General features: G+C 43.9%; 1 long non-coding RNA gene across 1 annotated transcript; it reads left to right on the top strand.

Annotated features, from left to right (window-relative positions):
* The first annotated feature begins 2,887 nt into the window (after nucleotides 1-2,887).
* Nucleotides 2,888-21,314, top strand: LOC125522070. The gene is made up of 3 exons (XR_007289628.1): nucleotides 2,888-2,902; nucleotides 3,175-4,043; nucleotides 20,533-21,314. It is a non-coding gene; the product is annotated as an uncharacterized LOC125522070 (long non-coding RNA).
* Nucleotides 21,315-21,586: the final 272 nt, after the last annotated feature.

The raw sequence follows: 21,586 nt of genomic DNA, 5'->3' as shown, positions 1-21,586 counted from the left end.
AGGCAAAACATTCATTAAAAACTTTCCTTGCATATACCGAAAATGTACAATGTGTATGAAAAACGTAGTCATCAAACATAATTCCTAAATGTTAATCATGTATTTTGAAGATGTTAAACATGTATAAAAAATGTTCCTATGTAGAAATGTGTTGAAGAAAAAGAAAAGCAAAAACAGCGGTGAATACTAAAAACTGGATGAAAGAAACAGCTCAGAAAATGAAGAAAAAATGAAAAAAACCCCCGAAGAATGCCATGAAAATCCATGAGAAAACGAAGAGAAACCAAGAAAAACAAAGTAAAACTAAAGGGAAACGAAAAAAGTGATGAAAACTAAGAAAGAAATATAAATCCATTGAAAAGAAGGAAAATAGAAAATAAAAGGAAAAATCACGGAAGGAAGAAATGAAATACCACGAGAAAAAAAGTGGAAGAAAAAAATAAAACCAACAAGAAAATAAAAAGGAAAAGAAAACAAGAAATATGGTGGAGAAAAAAAACGAAAAACCAAGAAAACCATACGCCAACAGTGAAAACCGGGGCAAAACCCCACATAGAAAAAAAACCAAGACCGAAACACAGCGTACTTGAAAGAAACCCAGCAAACGAAAAAAGAAAAGGTAAATGAGCTGGCCAAGTAGCTACAGCGCGGAGACAAAGCTTCATGCGAGACTGGTCCCGTTCAATAGCCCAGCGAAGGAGCACTCGCACTAAGCGTTTTATAGCTCCCGAGTCGCTGTTGTTCGTGGCTCAGTTGCCGCTGGTGACTTTTTTTCTTGTTGTTCAATAGTTGGATTGGCCCCGTTGTGCACTTATTTTTTCCATATTTTATTTACATTTTTATTTTGTTTTAAAAAAATATGTTGGTTTTGTCTTTCCTTGATGTCTCTGTCTGTTGTTTGCATCGGTTTTGTTTGGTTATTTGCTCCATGTTTCTTTCACATATTTTCTTTATTTTTCTGTTTCTTCTGTGTTTCTTCACTGTTTTATTTTGGTTTTTTATTTTTCTGTATATCTTCACCGATTTTCTTCCTTTTTTGGGTTTTTCCTTTTTTAACAAATCTATACTATTTCAATACATATTGCTCACATTTTGTGTACATGTGCAACCTTTTTTATACACGTTGACCATTTTCGAAATAAATGAGGTACATTTTTTAAAATACATGTCTACAAAAAGAATACATATTCCACATGTTTCAAGTATACATTGAACATTCTGTCAATCGCATGAAACATTTTTTAGACCACATAAATATTTTTAATACAAATTTTTAAAATGTCACAACCAGTTTTTTAAATTCCACTTACATTTTAGTTGTATATAACTTTTTTGGAATTACATGAACACTTTTCACATTGTATATTTTTCTAAATACATGATTAATATTATTTCAATCATATATTTTTTATGTCTAGATTTTTATTACATAAGAACTTTTTTTATACATGTTTAACATTTTTCAAATACACTATTAACATTTTTTTCTAAATATAACTTATGATGTCTACTTTGTTCATACACATTATACAAATTTCATATACATCACAAACATTTTTCTATAGATGTCTATGGTTATAAATATTTTTTTAGCAAAGTGTGTTGCTTGCTTCTTCCCTTTTCTAGAGAACGTGCACTGCTTTTCTAAAGGAAGTGTATTGTATGGTTTATAAAAAGGTGCGATGTATTGTTAGGCGCTCACTCTAGCCGTGCTAATTAGACTGGCCCAATACTTAGGCATACCATGCGAGCCATATACATCACAAACATGTCTACTCTTAATGTCTCAGTTGGTAGTTCGCGTTCCGGATTTTATTTTCGTCTCACCATTTTCATCCGGGTTTTTTCGTCCTTAATCCCACCTCCAGCATCCCACCGATTCCCCACCTCCACCTTCGTCCGGTTTAATTTGGTTGGTTATTTTTCGTCGAGTTATTTTCCGTCTCGCCTCTCTGTCTCCCACCGATTTTTTTATCGTTCAGCCCGCACCCACGAGACGCTCCTCTCCTCCCTCTCGTATGTGCTCGATCCCCTTTCACGCCTAGGGTTCGTAGAGGTTGCGCCGCCACCGCTCGGCTCGGCCTCCTCCTTCCCTTCCCCCCCCCCCCCCCCCCCCCCCCCCCCCCCCCCCCCCCCCCCCCCCCCCCCCCCCCCCCCCCCTCCCCCCCCCCCTCCAGCCACACCCGTCCGACCACCTGCCGGATCCCGCGCCGCCACGCCCTGCATCGCTCCGGTCTTTTCCCACAACTCACGCATCGCAACGGCGCTCGCGCCCGTGCGGTCTCCTCCATGACCTCTCTCCCTTGCGGCGGCGGCACACATGACGCATCCGACGGCGAGCTCCACAGGTCAACGCATCCTCTCTCTTCTCTCCCATGGAAGTCCCATCCCTCTCACATCTCTCTCTGTCTGCGAGCGGTGGCGGCCGGCTGCGCGAGAGGTCGATCTGGTCACGCCTTCCCACCATCGACCGCGCTGCGTCGCTATCGGAGGGGCACTCTGCCGCTGTCGGGGACTCGCCGTCATTGAAGCACGCTACCATGCCACCGCTCTTCTGTCTCTCCCTGCTCGCCTCCCGCGGCCAAGGAGCGCCCCAACCTCGCCATGTCGCTCGTGTGGCTCCCATGGTGCCGCCCCGCATATCTCCTTGCTGAGTGCCGCAGGTCATGATGGCCGCCGATTTGATCTGCACAACCATTCAATCCTCGGAACTCCCGATCGACGGCAACTCGACCGGGGTCTGGGGGTGAGAAGACTTCGACAATCCAGATGAGGAAGATCACGTCGTGGACGATTGCCTCAGCCCTCAGGGTCCTTTGTTGTCACGACATGGTTGACCCTGTGCTGCGGGCCGGCGAGGTCGTTGAACTTGCCGAAGGCATCACCAAGCTTCTATCTCTAGGTTAGATTCGGGCACCTGTAATCTATGTACATCATATTACTCATCGTTAGTTCGGTTGTGCCATTCGTTTTGATTACTGTATGCCAGAATACCTAGCTTAATTAGAGCTCACAACCGCAGTAATCATCCATTTATGCTGCTCAAACAGTTTCTCATGTGCTCTCTAATTTAGTGCACACACATTTTGACTGAGTGGCGGAGATATAGAGAAATTGTTTGATTTTGGTGCAACATGACTCTGATGATTATTTTTTGTTACCTTTCCTATTTAGATCTGCACTAATCCTTGTCAGAAAATTGAGAAGTCATGGCATAGTCAAATCTGAACAAGCCGTGTGGAACTTCGCCATGAGTCTGCGCATAAATTTGGGAATGGACGGATGGCACTCCGAAGAAGTCAGAGAATATTTTCAACGCGCAACAGGACAAGAGAAAAGAAGAGAAGCAAAGAGTGGTGGGTTATCGCTCCTACATTGCTTACATGAACATCTTGATTTTTTTAGAAAGAAGGCATAGATCCGACATTAAATTAATGACACCCTGAAAAATAGAAAAGGCAAAAGAAACACGATACAAGGTGCATGGTGCTGTAGGATCAGCTTACAAGACATGAAACAAACCATGCAATATAAAAATATAACAGAGTGGATTTTCTACTCCCAGATGCACCTACACCATTCATGAATAGTAAATTTAAAAGAAAATGAAAAACAAAATCGAAAAAATATGAAATTTTGAGACATGAAACTAGATCAAAAGTTTTAGCATCTTGCAAATTTTTCATCACGAAATAACATTCGTGGTGAAAAATGAGGCGTAAGTAGATTCACTCATTTTGGTTCGTAAGTAGTCCATATTGAAATCTATATAAAGACTTCTATTTAGGAACAGAGGGAGTACAAAAGAAACGACTCTTGATTGTCGAAGTCCTCAGCCACGAAGCAAAACACCAATGAGGCGTAAGTAGATGATGAACACATAGCAAGCACTGCGCAGGAGTGAGATCACGTCAAGCAATATTGATTTGTTTGATTTGATGAATATTCTACCATTTGAAATAAATCTGAATGTTATTGTTTATTATTCTTATGGAGTGTTTGGCAGTGTGAGCATGTAGTATAAGAGTACCTTATCCGTTCGGGTTAATTATCCTTTTGCCCTCAGTGGTGTCCATGTGCTCAGTTTTGCCCTCAGATGCGAATTGTCCTCAGTTTTGCCCCTAGTCCGAGCACAGCAACTATGACGAGGCCAAACGGCCATATTTGAGTCCATTCCGTCCGCCGGCGTTAGTGGTTGTGGGTCCGGAGCTTACACGTGGGACCGCGTGGACGTGGGTCCGGAGCTGACATGTAGGCCCGTGCAACTAAATCCCCAAATCATTGGCAACCCATCCGCCCGGTCGGCTGTCCTGCGCCGCCGCCGCCACCTCCGCCGCCACCTGCGCCGCGGCCAGCACCTGCCCCGCCACCAGCTGCACGGCCTGCTCTGCCGCTACCTCCCTGTGCCTATGCTCCACGGCTACCTGTGACGCCCACCACCTTCCTGCGACGCCATGGGTGGGGAGCCCGCCACCTGCTCGATCCACGGCGCGGCCTCCTTCCGTGCACCCGGCCGGAGCGCTCAAAGATGGGGGGCTGCTGGAGCTCTTTAAACTAGGAGGAAGAACCCTAGGGAGAAATGGTGAGCAGCGGCGACCCCGGAGTATTTGGCGAGGCAGGCATCGGGCCGGAGATCCGCCGCGTCCATGACTGGGTTCCCAAGGGATAAGTCTCACCTCTTGTTTAGATTGAGCTTAGTTGTGCATTTAAACACTCGATTCGAGTAGGTTTGCCCAATTAGTGTGCTGATTGCGTCTCTGTTTTTCGCCGGTTAGGATGGAGTTGCGGTTTGCTTTCATGGTGCACATTAGAAGGGACCGGTACATGTTCGATGCAAAGGATAAGAAGAAATACCAAGGAGGTTTTGATTATCGGTTGCCAATGGCTAGTAATTGGAGTTTCAGACAATTTGGGGAGGTAATTTGTAGCCAATATCCTTGGGGTTTGCTTGATGAAGTGGTATACAAATGCTATGATGGGGAAAAGAATTGGGTGACAGTTAGTAATGATGAAGAGCTAGCTACCATGTTTGTTAGGCATAAAGAGAAAGATAATTTTCATGTGAGGCTGCAAGTTGATGTGCTTGAGCAGGCATTTGGACCTAGGATGGCGGGTGCAACATCTCGGGGAGAACCAAGTCGTCGTAATGGCATCTCTAGCCAGAACAGTTCAGTTGGTGCACGGCGATGTGGTGGCTCGACAAGTGTGGGCAACAGCAGTAGGGTCCCCCTTGAAGTGGAGCCTGATGGCTACAATTCTGGGGTTGATGAAGAGAAGCTATATTATGATGTTATTCGGAATTTACGATGGGCACCTCGGACTGAAAATCAAGATGAGGCTCACAATGCAGTCCGTGTGGATGATGACGCGATGGGTGAGGACGAAGACCTTGCAGCTGTTGAATGGGACCCTTTGAACCCTCATATGGAAGAAGGTACAGTTTTTGCATCCATGAATGAGTGTAGAAATGCACTTGTGACATACTGCATCAAGGTAGAACGTACTTTCAAAGTTGACAAGAGTGATCAAGTACGTTACAGAGTGCACTGTCCGACTGAAGGTTGTCCATGGAGGCTGCTTGCATCTAAAATGCGGAATAGCACTAATGTTCAGGTCAAAGTGAACCCTTTTAAGCACACATGCCAGGAATCAACCCTTAGGAAGGATATAATCAGTAGAGCCAAGTCAAGATGGGTGGCAGAAGAAGTAAAGAAGTGGGTGAAAGAAAACCAGCAAGTGGGTCCAAAGGAATTGCAGAAGAACATCAAAGATAAGTTCAAGATAGATTTACCATACATGAGGTTGTTCAATGGTAAACAACATGCTATGGATTCTATTTATGGTAACTGGCAGGAAAGTTTTCAATTGTTGTATTCATTCAAAGGTGAAGTGGAGAGGACAAGCCCAGGTAGTATTGTAGATATTGATCACCACACCGTGGAGTACACATTCAGGGGAGTGACAAAGACCAAGGAATGCTTTAGGAGGGTTTTTGTCTGCTTTGAGGCTTGTCGCCGGGGTTTTTTGGCAGGCTGCAAGCCTTATTTGGCTATTGATGCCACTTTTCTCACAGGGAGGTTTAAAGGACAGTTAGTAGCAGCTTGTGCAGTTGATGCACATAGTTTTGTATTTCCAGTTGCCTATGGCGTGCTGGAGACAGAGTCTGAGGAGAGCTGGACTTGGTTTTTGCATAATCTCCGCCGGGCTATTGCACATCCCAATGGGTTGGTCATTCATACAGATGCCTGTAAAGGTTTAGAAGTGGCCGTGGATAATGTGTTCCCTGGAGTAGAGCATAGGGAATGCTGAAGGAAATATGCCCTAGAGGCAATAATAAAGTTATTATTTATTTCCTTATATCATGATAAATGTTTATTATTCATGCTAGAATTATATTAACCGGAAACATAATACATGTGTGAATACATAGACAAACAGAGTGTCACTAGTATGCCTCTACTTGACTAGCTCGTTAATCAAAGATGGTTATGTTTCCTAACTATGGACAAAGAGTTGTTATTTGATTGACGGGATCACATCATTAGTTGAATGATCTGATTGACATGACCCATTCCATTAGCTTAGCACCCGATCGTTTAGTTGTTGCTATTGCTTTCTTCATGACTTATACATGTTCCTATGACTATGAGATTATGCAACTCCCGTTTGCCGGAGGAACACTTTGTGTGCTACCAAACGTCACAACGTAACTGGGTGATTATAAAGGAGCACTACAGGTGTCTCCAAAGGTAGATGTTGGGTTGGCGTATTTCGAGAATATGATTTGTCACTCCGATTGTCGGAGAGGTATCTCTGGGCCCTCTCGGTAATGCACATCACATAAGCCTTGCAAGCATTGTAACTAATGAGTTAGTTGCGAGATAATGTATTACAGAACGAGTAAAGAGACTTGCCGGTAACGAGATTGAACTAGGTATTGGATACCGACGATCGAATCTCGGGCAAGTAACGTACCGATGACAAAGGGAACAACGTATGTTGTTATGCGGTCTGACCGATAAAGATTTTCGTAGAATATGTAGGAGCCAATATGGGCATCCAGGTCCTGCTATTGGTTATTGACCGGAGATATGTCTCAGTCATGTCTACATTGTTCTCGAACCGTAGGGTCTGCACGCTTAACGTTACGATTACAGTTATTATGAGTTTATGCATTTTGATGTACCGAAGTTAGTTCGGAGTCCCGGATGTGATCACGGACATAACGAGGAGTCTCGAAATGGTCAAGACATAAAGATTGATATATTGGACGACTATATTCGGACATCGGAAGGGTTCCGGAGATGTATCGGATAAAACCGGAGCACCGGGGGGTTACCGGAACCCCTCGGGGGGTTAATGGGCCTTATGGGCCTAATGTGGAGAAGAGGAAGGGGCTGCCAGGGCAGGCCGCGCGCCCCCTCTCCCCCTAGTCCGAATTGGACAAGGAGGGAGGGGCGGCGCCCCCCCCTTTCCTATTCTCCCTCCACCTCTCCTAGTTGGACAAGGAACGGGAGGGGAGTCCTACTCCCGGTAGGAGTAGGACTCCTCCTGCGCGCCTCCATAGGGCCGGCCGCACCCCCCCTTGGATCCTTTATATACGGGGGCAGGGGGGCACCTCTAGACACACAAGTTGATCTTCGTGATCGTTCCTTAGCTGTGTGCGGTGCCCCCTTCCACGATATTACACCTCGGTCATATTCTAGCGGTGCTTAGGCGAAGCCCTGCAACGGTTGAACATCAAGATCGTCACCACGCCGTCGTGCTGACGGAACTCCTCCCCGAAGCTTTGCTGGATCGGAGCCCGGGGAGCGTCATCGAGCTGAACGTGTGCCAAGAACTCGGAGGTGCCGGAGTAACGGTGCTTGGATCGGTTGGACCAGGAAGACGTACGACTACTTCCTCTACGTTGTGTCAACGCTTTCGCTGTTGATCTACAAGGGTACGTAGATCACACTCTCCCCTCTCGTTGCTATGCATCACCATGATCTTGCGTGTGCGTAGGAATTTTTTTGAAATTACTACGAAACCCAACAGTGGCATCCGAGCCTAGGTTTTATGGTTTGATGTTATATGCACGAGTAGAACACAAGTGAGTTGTGGGCGATATAAGTCATACTGCCAACCAGCATGTCATACTTTGGTTCGGCGGTATTGTTGGATGAAGCGGCCCGGACCGACATTACGCGTACGCTTACGCGAGACCGGTTCTCCCGACGTGCTTTGCACAAAGGTGGCTTGCGGGTGACTGTTTCTCCAACTTTAGTTGAACCGAGTGTGGCTACGCCCGGTCCTTGCGAAGGTTAAAACGGCATCAACTTGACAAACTATCATTGTGGTTTTGATGCGTAGGTGAGATTGGTTCTTGCTTAAGCCCGTAGCAGCCACGTAAAACTTGCAACAACAAAGTAGAGGTCGTCTAACTTGTTTTTGCAGGGCATGTTGTGATGTGATATGGTCAAGACATGATGCTAAATATTATTGTATGAGATGATCATGTTTTGTAACCGAGTTATCGACAACTGGCAGGAGCCATATGGTTGTCGCTTTATTGTATGCAATGCAATCGCGATGTAATGCTTTACTTTATCACTAAGTGGTAGCGATAGTCGTGGAAGCGTAAGATTGGCGAGACGACAACGATGCTACGATGGAGATCAAGGTGTCGCGCCGGTGATGATGGTGATCATGACGGTGCTTCGGAGATGGAGATCACAGGCACAAGATGATGATGGCCATATCATATCACTTATATTGATTGCATGTGATGTTTATCTTTTATGCATCTTATCTTGCTTTGATTGACGGTAGCATTATAAGATGATCTCTCACTAAATTATCAAGAAGTGTTCTCCCTGAGTATGCACCGTTGCGAAAGTTCTTCGTGTTGAGACACCACATGATGATCGGGTGTGATAGGCTCTACGTTCAAATACAACGGGTGCAAAACAGTTGCACACGCAGAATACTCAGGTTATACTTGACGAGCCAAGAATACACAGATATGGCCTCGGAACACGGAGACCGAAAGGTCGAGCGTGAATCATATAGTAGATATGATCAACATAGTGATGTTCACCAATGAAACTACTCCATCTCACGTGATGATCGGACATGGTTTAGTTGATTTGGATCATGTGATCACTTAGAGGATTAGAGGGATGTCTATCTAAGTGGGAGTTCTTAAGTAATATGATTAAATTGAACTTAAATTTATCATGAACTTAGTCCTGGTAGTATTTTGCAAATTATGTTGTAGATCAATAGCTCGCGTTGTTGCTTCCCTGTGTTTATTTTGATATGTTCCTAGAGAAAATTGTGTTGAAAAATGTTAGTAGCAATGATGCGGATTGGATCCGTGATCTGAGGTTTATCCTCATTGCTGCACAGAAGAATTATGTCCTTGATGCACCGCTAGGTGACAGACCTATTGCAGGAGCAGATGCAGACGTTATGAACGTTTGGCTAGCTAAATATGATGACTACTTGATAGTTTAGTGCATCATGCTTAATGGCTTAGAATCGGGACTTCAAAGACGTTTTGAACGCCATGGACCATATGAGATGTTCCAGGAGTTGAAGTTGATATTTCAAGCAAATACCCGAGTTGAGAGATATGAAGTCTCCAACAAGTTCTATAGCCAAAAGATGGAGGAGAATCGCTCAACTAGTGAGCATGTCCTCAGATTGTCTGGGTACTACAATCGCTTGAATCAAGTGGGAGTTAATCTTCCAGATAAGATAGTGATTGACAGAATTCTCTAGTCACCATCACCAAGTTAGTAGAACTTCATGATGAACTATGATATGCAAGGGATAATGGAAACGATTCCCAAGCTCTTCGTAATGCGGAAATTGACGAAGGTAGAAATCGAGAAAAACACCAAGTGTTGATGGTAGACAAGACCACTAGTTTCAAGAAAAGGGCAGAGGGAAGAAGGGGAACTTCAAGAAGAACAGCAAGCAAGTTGCTGCTCAAGTGAAGAAGCCCAAGTCTGGTCCTAAGCCTGAGACTAAGTGCTTCTACTGCAAAGGGACTGGTCACTGGAAGCGAAACTACCCCAAGTGATTGGCGGATAAGAAGGATGGCAAAGTGAACATAAGTATATTTGATATGCATGTTATTGATGTGTACTTTAACTAGTGTTTATAGCAACCCCTCAGTATTTGATACTAGTTCAGTTGCTAAGTAACTCGAAACGGGAGTTGCAGAGTGAACAGAGACTAGTTAAAGGGTGAAGTGACGATGTGTGTTGGAAGTGGTTCCAAGATTGATATGATCATCATCGCGCACTCCCTATACTTTCGGGATTAGTGTTGAACCTAAATAAGTGTTATTTGGTGTTTGCGTTGAGCATGAATATGATTTGATCATGTTTATTGTAATACGGTTATTCATTTAAGTAAAAGAATAAATTGTTGTTCTGTTTACATGAATAAAACCTCATATGGTTACACACCCAATGAAAATGGTTCATTGGATCTCGATCGTAGTGATACACATATTCATAATATTGAAACCAAAAGATGCAAAGTTAATAATGATAGTGCAACTTATTTGTGGCACTGCCGTTTAGGTCATATTAGTGTAAAGCGCATGAAGAAACTCCATGCTGATGGGCTTTTGAAATCACTTGATTATGAATCAGTTGATACTTACGAACCATGCCTCATGGGCAAGATGACTAAGACTCCGTTCTTCGGAACAATGGAGCGAGCAACAGATTTGTTGGAAATCATACATACTGATGTATGTGGTCCGATGAATATTGAGGCTCGCGACAGGTATCATTATTTTCTGTTCTTCACAGATAATTTGAGCAGATATGAGTACATCTACTTGATAAAACATAAGTCTGAAACATTTGAAAAGTTCAAAGAATTTCAGAGTGAAGTGAAAAATCATCGTAACAAGAAAATAAAGTTTCTGCGATCTGATCGTAGAGAAGAGTATTTGAGTTACGAGTTTGGTCTTCAGTTAAAACAATATGAAATAGTTTCACTACTCACGCCACCTGGAACACCACAATGTAATGGTGTGTCCGAATGTCGTAATCGTACTTTATTTGATATGGTGCGATCTATGATGTCTCTTACAGATTTGCCGCTATCGTTTTGGGGTTATGCATTAGAGACAGCTACATTCACATTAAATAGGGCACCATCTAAATCCGTTTGAGATGACACCGTATGAACTATGGTTTAGCAAGAAACCTAAGCTGTCGTTTCTTAAAGTTTGAGGTTGCAATGCTTATGTGAAAAAGTTTCAATTTGATAAGCTCAAACCTAAATCGGAGAAGTGCGTCTTCATAGGATATCCAAAGGAAACTATTGGGTACACCTTCTATCACAGATCCGAAGGCAAGACTTTTGTTGCTAAAATTCGGAAACTTTCTAGAGAAGGAGTTTCTCTCGAAAGAAGTGAGTGGGAGGAAAGTAGAACACTTGATAAGGTAATTGTACCTTCTCCCTTATTGGAAATTAGTTCATCACAGAATTCTGTTCTTGTGACTACTACACCAATTAGTGAGGAAGCTAATGATAATGATCATGTAACTTCAGATCAAGTTACTACCGAATCTCGTAGGTTAACCAGAGTGAGATCCGCACCAGAGTGGTACGGTAATCCTCTTCTGGAAGCCATGTTACTAGACCATGACGAACTTGCGAACTATGAGGAAGCGATGATGAGCCCAGATTCCGCGAAATGGTTTGAGACCATGAAATCTGAGATATGATCCATGTATGAGAACAAAGTATGGACTTTAATGGATATGCCCGTTGATCGGCAAGCAATTGAGAATAAATGGATCTTCAAGAGGAAGACGGACGCTGATAGTAGTGTTACTATCTACAAAGCTAGAATTGTCGCAAAAGGTTTTCGACAAGTTCAAGGTGTTGACTACGATGAGAGTTTCTCACTCGTATCTATGCTTGAGTCTGTCCGAATCATGTTAGTAATTGCTGCATTTTATGAAATCTGGCAAATGGATAAACAAAACTGCATTCCTTAATAGATTTATTAAAGAAGAGTTGTATATGATGCAACCAGAATGTTTTGTCAATCCGAAAGGTGCTAACAAAATGTGCAAGCTCCAGCGATCCATCTGTGGACTGGTGCAGGCATCTCGGAGTTGGAATATACGCTTTGATGAGTTGATCAAAGCATATAGTTTTATACAGATTTGCGATGAAGTCTATATTTACAAGAAAGTGAGTGGGAGCACTACAACATTTCTGATAAGTATATGTGAATGACATATTGTTGATCGGAAATAATGTAGAATTATTCTGTAAAGCATAAAGGAGTGTTTGAAAGGAGTTTTTTTCAAAGAAAGACTTCGGTGAAGCTGCTTACATATTGAGTATCAAGATCTATAGAGATAGATCAAGACGCTTGATAAGTTTTTTCAATGAGTACACACCTTGATAAGATTTTGAAGTAGTTCAAAATGGAGCAGTCAAAGAAAGAGTTCTTGCCTGTATTACAAGGTGTGAAGTTGAGTAAGACTCAAAGCCCGACCACGGCAGAAGATAGAAAGAGAATGAAAGTCATTCCCTATGCCTTGGCCATAGGTTCTATAAAGTATGTCATGCTGTGTACCAGATCTATTGTATACCCTGCACTGATTTGGCAAGGGAGTACAATAGTGATCTAGGAGTAGATCACTGGACAGTGGTCAGAATTGTCCTTAGTGAAATAAGGATATGTTTCTCGATTATGGAGGTGACAAAAAGGTTCGCCGTAAAGGGTTACGTCGATGCAAGTTTTGACACTGATCTGGATGACTCTAAGTGTCGATCTAGATACATATTTAAAGTGGGAGCAATTAGCTAGAGTAGCTCCGTGTAGAGCATTGTAGACATAGAAAATTGCAAAATACATAACGGATCTGAATGTGAAAGACCCGTTGACTAAGATTCTCTCACAAGCAAAACATGATCACACCTTAGTACTCTTTGGGTGTTAATCACATAGCGATGTGAACTAGATTACTGAATCTAGTAAACCCTTTGGGTGTTGGTCACATGGCGATGTGAACTATGGGTGTTAATCACATGATGATGTGAACTATCGATGTTAATCACATGGTGATGTGATCTAGATTATTGACTCTAGTGCAAGTGGGAGACTGAAGGAAATATGCCCTAGAGGCAATAATAAAGTTATTATTTATTTCCTTATATCATGATAAATGTTTATTATTCATGCTAGAATTGTATTAACCGGAAACATAATACATGTGTGAATACATAGACAAACAGAGTGTCACTAGTATGCCTCTACTTGACTAGCTCGTTAATCAAAGATGGTTATGTTTCCTAACCATGGACAAAGAGTTGTTATTTGATTGACGGGATCACATCATTAGTTGAATGATCTGATTGACATGACCCATTCCATTAGCTTAGCACCCGATCGTTTAGTATGTTGCTATTGCTTTCTTCATGACTTATACATGTTCCTATGACTATGAGATTATGGCAACTCCGTTGCCGGAGAACACTTTTTGTGCTACCAAACGTCACAACGTAACTGGGTGATTATAAAGGAGCACTACAGGTGTCTCCAAAGGTAGATGTTGGGTTGGCGTATTTCGAGAATATGATTTGTCACTCCGATTGTCGGAGAGGTATCTCTGGGCCCTCTCGGTAATGCACATCACATAAGCCTTGCAAGCATTGTAACTAATGAGTTAGTTGCGAGATAATGTATTACAGAACGACTAAAGAGACTTGCCGGTAACGAGATTGAACTAGGTATTGGATACCGACGATCGAATCTCGGGCAAGTAACATACCGATGACAAAGGGAACAACGTATGTTGTTATGCGGTCTGACCGATAAAGATCTTCGTAGAATATGTAGGAGCCAATATGGGCATCCAGGTCCCGCTATTGGTTATTGACCGGAGATATGTCTCAGTCATGTCTACATTGTTCTCGAACCGTAGGGTCCGCACGCTTAACGTTACGATGACAGTTATTATGAGTTTATGCATTTTGATGTACCGAAGTTAGTTCGGAGTCCCGGATGTGATCACGGACATGACGAGGAGTCTCGAAATGGTCAAGACATAAAGATTTATATATTGGATGACTATATTCGGACACCGGAAGGGTTCCGGAGATGTATCGGATAAAACCGGAGCACCGGGGGGTTACCGGAACCCCCCGGGGGGTTAATGGGCCTTATGGGCCTAATGTGGAGAAGAGGAAGGGGCTGCCAGGGCAGGCCGCGCGCCCCCTCTCCCCCTAGTCCGAATTGGACAAGGAGGGAGGGGCGGCGCCCCCCCTTTCCTATTCTCCCTCCACCTCTCCTAGTTGGACAAGGAACGAGAGGGGAGTCCTACTCCCGGTAGGAGTAGGACTCCTCCTACGTGCCTCCATAGGGCCGGCCACTCCCACCCTTGGATCCTTTATATACAGGGGCAGGGGGCACCTCTAGACACACAAGTTGATCTTCGTGATCGTTCCTTACCCGTGTGCGGTGCCCCCTTCCACGATATTACACCTCGGTCATATTGTAGCGGTGCTTAGGCGAAGCCCTGCAACGGTTGAACATCAAGATCGTCACCACGCCGTCGTGCTGACGGAACTCCTCCCCGAAGGTTTGCTGGATCGGAGCCCGGGGAGCGTCATCGAGCTGAACGTGTGCCAAGAACTCGGAGGTGCCGGAGTAACGGTGCTTGGATCGGTTGGACCGGGAAGACGTACGACTACTTCCTCTACGTTGTGTCAACGCTTTCGCTGTTGATCTACAAGGGGACGTAGATCACACTCTCCCCTCTCGTTGCTATGCATCACCATGATCTTGCGTGTGCGTAGGAAAGTTTTTGAAATTACTACGAAACCCAACAAATGCATGCGTCACCTTGCTGCAAATTTCATGAAGAAATTCAAAGGAAAGGTGTATACCGACAATTTATGGCCAGCATCTTTGACATGCAGTGTGAAGAAGCACAACTACCACTTGAGGCAGTTATACATGATCCCAAAGTGAAAGAATACTTGGAAACACACCACTCCAAGTTATGGGCCAGAAGCCAATTCAGTGAAGTGAGCAAAGTTGACTATGTGCACAATAATCTAGCAGAGTCTTTCAACTCAACGATCCGGAAACTAAAGGGTCATTATGTGGTGGATTTGCTTGACAGGATAAGGATAGAATACATGCAGAAATTTCATTATCGTGCAGGAATAGCCGAGGCAAAATTCATGGGCCACATTATCATCCCTGCCGTGATGAATGAACTGAAACAGAAGACAACAGGCTTGGAAATGAACATGACTCTTTGCTCGGGTACCACAGCAGAGATATCATATTTGGATAAAGAGAAGAGGAATGGAGATATCCAGTGGATTTAGAAGCTAGAACTTGCAGTTGTAGGCAATGGCAGATAACTGGGTTGCCATGCATTCATGCCTTGTTTTTCATCACTTCTCTCCCAGGTCCAGCAGGGAACATACAACAGTATGTGCATGATTACTACTCTGTTGCAAGGTTCAAAGCCACATATGCTTATGCGTTGCCTGCTATGGAGGGAAAACAACAATGGGACATGGTGGACCCTGGATTCAAGCTTTGCGCTCCAATTCTGAAGAGAGCAGCAGGTAGACCAAGGAAGAGTCGAATCAGACCTCGCAGCGAAGGAGCTGGACTTGGAGCGAGGAAGCGTAAGTGCACAAGGTGTGGTGGGTCTGGTCATTTTGGTAAGTATTGTGATAACACAGTAGATCCAGCGTTCGGAGAGAGTTTCGATGAAGGCTTCGATGAAAATGTTGGTCAGCAGCCGGTTGCCTCAACAGATGATGAAAATGATGGTCAACAGCCGGTTGCATCAGATGAGGATTTTGACGAGGTTCCAAATGATGATGGTCAACAACCGCATGATTTTGATGATGATCCAAAATATCCTCCAAATAATGATTCAAGTGAGGCTCCAAATGGTGATCCATGTGAGGCTCTAAATGGTGATCATGGTGATCCAAGTGAGGCTCCAAATGATGATCCAAGTGAGGCTCCAAATGGTGACCAACCTTCTGTTGTTGTGAGTTCTGCTAGGTATGTAAATCTTGCAAGGGTCAAATACTACTGTACATCTATCACTTGACATGATCTCATTACCGTTTATGTTTTGCACAGCTCTATGGTAGGTTTGAAGAAGACGCACAATGTACCGACAACCAAGAGAAGAAGAGAAGAAACAATGAGCACAAGGTGCACGAGGAGCAAAGTGATGGCAAGAAGCTCAAGGAACAGACAGAAGCCCCAACGCTATCTATGAATAATTATGAAACATTATGAATAAGGGATGATGTTGTATTATGAAACATTTATCACTTGACATGTTGTATTTCTGTTGGATGATGTTGGACCTATGTTAGAAGTATGTTTGACATGATGTTTGAATGAGCACATGGTTTTTCCTTTTTTGATTTTTTTGAATTTTGTTTTGCTCATTTAAATTCTGGTCAAACCTAACTTTGATCAAGATTTAAACAAGTCTAAAACATCAAAATGAAAAACTAAGCCTGGATACTTCTTAGTCAATCCAAAATGAAGTTGTGGTGAGCTTTTTGAAATTTTCATGAAAAATGTGCTAAAAAGAGGGGTCCAAAGGTAGGGTAAACGGCCTCATTTCTAAGCAAAAAAAAATCGACCTTGTCTAAATCAGCCAAATAACATTCCTACACATATATTCTATATGTACAGACTATGTGCGCTGGTTTTTCCATTTTTTGATTTTTTTTAAATTTGTTTTGCTCATTTGAATTCTGGTCAAACTTAACTTTGACCAAGATTTAAACAAGTGTAAAACATCAAAATGAAAAACTAAGCCTGGATCCTTCTTAGTCACTCCAAAATGAAGCTGTGGTTAGTTTTTTGAAATTTTCATGTTCATTTTCCCAAAACACTTCTCTTCACTTCATACAAGAGAGTTTGAGATACTCGAGATATCATACAATACACATGAATATATCATTTAAATGTATGTAAAGCTTGTTTATCAACTTAAATCGTTAGTATATGACATAAGAAGACTATGTGCGCAGGTTTTTTATTTTTTTGATTTTTATTTAATTTATTATGCTCATTTGAAATCTGGTCAAACATAGCTTTGACTGCTCCAAACCCCTCCCAAACCCCGCTAACCCTAGCGCTGAACAAGGACCGTTCATCTAACCCTAGCGGCGATCAAGGGCCGTCGATCTAACCCTTCTAGTAGGAATCTGCGGGGAGGAGGGGGGCGATCCGCGAGATGCAATCTGATTGGCTGGGAGACCCATTGTTTTTTTAACAAATACCGGCCGCGCTGGATGGACCGTTGGGCCGTCTCGTGCTCTGGGCCTGAGACCGCAGTAAATAGCCCGTCTCAGCCTTTCCAGGCCTTGCATGCATGGAGGCGGCGACGTGGGTTTGCATGCACGGGAGGCGGCGACGTGCATGCATGCGAGCGAGGCGAGCGAGGCGCGCTAGGCTAGCGAGGCAAGCTAGGTGGTTCAGTGCAGTGGTTCAGGGCAGCGATTCACATGCACCGCCCAGTCAAAGAGCTATGCAGTGATTCAGATGCACGCACGTGTCCCATGCATCGTTTTGTGCAAAAATTTAAGTGTGCAAAACGTAACGGATACACACACGCGTCTGGATTCACATACGCACCGTTCTCATCCTTTCTCTCTTCCTCTCCCACGCACAGGCCTATAAATGGGGTGCCTCTCTTCCTCTCCCACCCACAAGCCAGATCCGATCCTCTCCAACTTCAAACACCCAAGCGACCGAGCCCTCCCCAAGCGAGACCAAGTGAAGATGCAGTTCAACGGGCCGACCTTCAACCGTCCGCCTGTCGTGCCGGAACTGCGCTACCCACCGGGCGTGCTCGTGGAGAGGAAGCTCCGTGTGTGGGCTATTTCAAGGTGGAGGGGTTCCGTCGAACTCACCCGCGCCTTCCTCAGAGCCGGCTATGCCCACCTCCCACGGGGCTCGCCGAGGATGTTCACCCTCAACGAGGTTCGTGACCGCGGCGGCATCCTCCTACTGCTCACGGTCACCTTCACCAACCCGTTTAACGCGCGCGAGCTCCTCGGCCAAGTCTTTTGGTGCGGCTGCGAGGCCATCTTCTTCACCGTCTACAACATCTACACCAACTACGAACGCATCTTCCCCGCTCCAGGCCAGATGCACTCCCTTCCCTACGACGAGGAGGAGGAGGTGTGAAGATGAAGACGGTGTTCAAGGGGCGCTCGCGGCCAAGGTGGAAGAAGAAGGTCAAGATGAAGATGTTCAAGCCCGGAGTCAAGCTCGTCATGTTTCATTTTTTATTTTGTTGCTTTTCTATGTCGTGTCGTGTCGTGTCATGTTTCGTCATGTGTCTGTGAACTGTGAACTTATCTAAGTTATTGCAATGGTACGGTGTGTTCCATCTTATCTAAGTTATTAGGGTTTATTATGTGTGTTAAAAAATGTTCGTGCCCAAACATATCATTTCTTCCCTAAACAAGTCATGAAGTTCGAGAACTTGTGGTTTTCATTAATGAAAATCGGAGGGGGTGAGAAGCCCTCTGTTTCATTCAAACAAAAAGTCATGAACTAACATGCAAATTTATTCCCTTTAAATCCTAAACCAAGTGCCACTCTATCCCTAGACCAAGTGCCACTTTGACCAAAATCATGTGGTAGTGCAACATACATTTTCAACCTTCCAACCCTCCAAAATTTAAGTGCAAAACAATGGAAAAACACTCTCACACGTGTCCAAACATTCACGGTCTCACTATTTTTTTTAAAAAAAATTCAAAATCTCACTATGTATACCTTCCTTCCCTATCCATGTCAAAGTCTTGCCATCTGTCCTAGTGGTTACCAGCGCAGCCCTAAACACCACAAATCCACGTGGTCCTGGGTTCGAGTCCCCAGCCGCACCAATTTTTTGTGCATTTTCCACCCTTCATTTTTTAGACAAATTATGTTTTTCTCAATGTAATGCCTTAAAAATTGTTCATTTATTTTGGCACCTGGCGTAAACCTCTACCAGAGCTGAGGCACATTTTCCATGACATTTTGGTCTTTGATTTAAATCACGGTGTATTTGAATTGGATTAATTAACAGCTCCAAAAAATTTCTAACCTTAATTGTTTGGCTCCGGAATAATTCAATTAGCTTCCACGAAAAGTTCCAGCATTATGATTTACTGCCTAAATTAAATCAGAATAGAAAACAGAAAAATACGCAAGAGAACCCCCGAATGGGCCTAATTGGATGCAGTTGGCCCATTAGTCTAGCCTGCACTTGACTCTACGCTCTGAATTTGGCCCAAGAGCAACCCTTTTTTTTGGACAGAAAGGCAGAGCAGAGAGCTGCATTTCATTGATCAAAAGTTTCTGAATTCCTAATTTCTTCTCTTTTTTCCAACATATTTAAATGTTGGTCACTTCTTCTCTTTTTGTTTCAACATTTAAACAACCTTTAAACAACTTTAACCAACATTTAAACTAGGTGGATTTCTCAAACAATTTCAAGATTACAAATTCCTCCATAATTCATGCCTTTCCATACATTTTCAACATTACAACCAGTGCGATTACCATACCTACAAATGCCCAAAAGTATTTGCAAATGGGTATTGGTAGTGCTTGATCTTCAAGCTTCCTAACCTTCTTCTTCAACATCCTAAGCTCAACAGCTAGCTCTCTGTCAGTGCGTGCTTCGCCCTCCATCCCTTCTTCCGGAGCTCGTGGTGCGGCCACTGCCGTTCGTGGCAGCATGCGCAACCATTCTTCATGCTCTTCTTGCAGTTCATTCATCAGAGTCTTGGCCAGAGCATCGACCCAAAGAAAGAAGCATGTCACCTGCATGAACACCAAACAGATCAACCCATTGCTCAAAGATCCCGACCACAAAAATGGTGCAATTGCCCCGATTCTTACCCCATTCTCGCTGCACACGTAGAACGGACGATTCTGGTTCCTCGGTATCTGAAAAACCCTCCGATCAACGCCCGCCCGGCACCATGGACAGACGAAGACAGGCATGTCCACACGCGCCCGGCTCTGCATCCGCGAGGTGGCGCGGGAGCTTGAGGAAGACATGGAGCTCAGAGCCGAAGGGATCTTAACACCGCCGCGCCCTCCACTGCTAGCTTCCCACCGCCGCGCCCTCCACGGCTAGCTTCCCGTCGCCGTGCTCTCTCTCTCTCGCCGTGGTCACTGCCGTGCTCTCTGTCGCCGTGGTCACTGCCGCTGTCACCCGCTTATATAGCACACCCGCCAACGGCTCTCTGCTCAACGGCTCTCTGCTGGGTCCCACAAGCCACGCGTGCAACGGTCTGAATAAAATTGGCCGTTTCTGTTGCCTGGTCCCACCTGTAAGGGCCGAGTCAAAAGGTTGACCTGACGGAGACGGCAGAGTTCACGGAACGAGTCGGTGCGCACGGACTAGGGGCAAAACTGAGCATAATTCGCATCTAGGGGCAAAACTGAGCACATGGACACCACTGAGGGCAAAAGGATAATTAACCCTATCCGTTCAGCGGGGTGCTCCAACTTTTGATGTTGGCGAAGCTTTTGCAATGATGGCTGCATCCTCCATCATTTGTTAGTCTCCGTTGGAGGTTTAATTAAACTGAAGTAAATATGCTAGATTCTTTTGTCAAATAAAAACATGACTGTCTATTTTGCTTGTCAGGACCAAGATCTCTAGCTATCAATGAAATTTTCAGAGTAGTTTTTGTTGCCTTTGTGTAACCCTGATAGCAGCTTCTTGAAAGGTTCAGATGTGTGGCAAAGGATTTCAATTTTCCTATTTACACAAAGGAAACTCAAGGAAGGTTCAGATTTCTCATGCTTGGTTCTGTGCTCTCAGGGTTACATAGACAAAAATGCCTCCTATTTACACAATGGCAACTCGAGGAAGGTCCAGATTTCTCATGACTGCTTCTTCGGCATTTCATGCCTGTACCATCTTATTAGAAAATGTAGTTTGTTTTATAGCTGATGATGCTTGATGCTTTTATCGATTACTAAATGCTCAGTTCTAGCTCATAAACTACATGGCAAAAGCTAATTCCGATGGGTCTGATGCAAATAATTTTCATCTTTGGACATGCCTTTAGTTGATTATTTAATCCTTTTATAAGAATCTATTTAGCTTTGTATTGTTGCAGTTTCATTATATATCCACTTACCAATGCATCTAAAGATTCAACAATGTAGAATCCAGCACCAGTCTTGGGACTACAAATTGTTTCTTCATTCCTCCGTGTTGCACTGTAGGTGATAAGGGGTCGAGGTCGTATGTTCGTCGTGTCATCAATACACATCACTTTCCTTTTCCTTTTCCCTTTTTCTGTTCTTGCATTTATTTCTTCTTTGCACACCTCTCTGTCTACTGCTTTAATATGGTTCTGATTGGTGCCCTGCATATTCCAAGATATATGGATTTTGGTCGAGGCAGTCATCACATAAGTAAAATGCTATCAACCTCTCAATTTCTGAATGGATTTGTTAAATTGCCTTTCTCTTGTTGGATCACATACCTGATTTGTTTGTTGTCCTTGAAGCAAATACCATGACATGAGCTTGAAG

The sequence above is a fragment of the Triticum urartu genome, chromosome 7 (assembly GCF_003073215.2).
Source record: "Triticum urartu cultivar G1812 chromosome 7, Tu2.1, whole genome shotgun sequence".
Lineage (NCBI taxonomy): Eukaryota > Viridiplantae > Streptophyta > Magnoliopsida > Poales > Poaceae > Triticum > Triticum urartu.
This window is presented reverse-complemented; position numbering and strand designations above follow the sequence as displayed.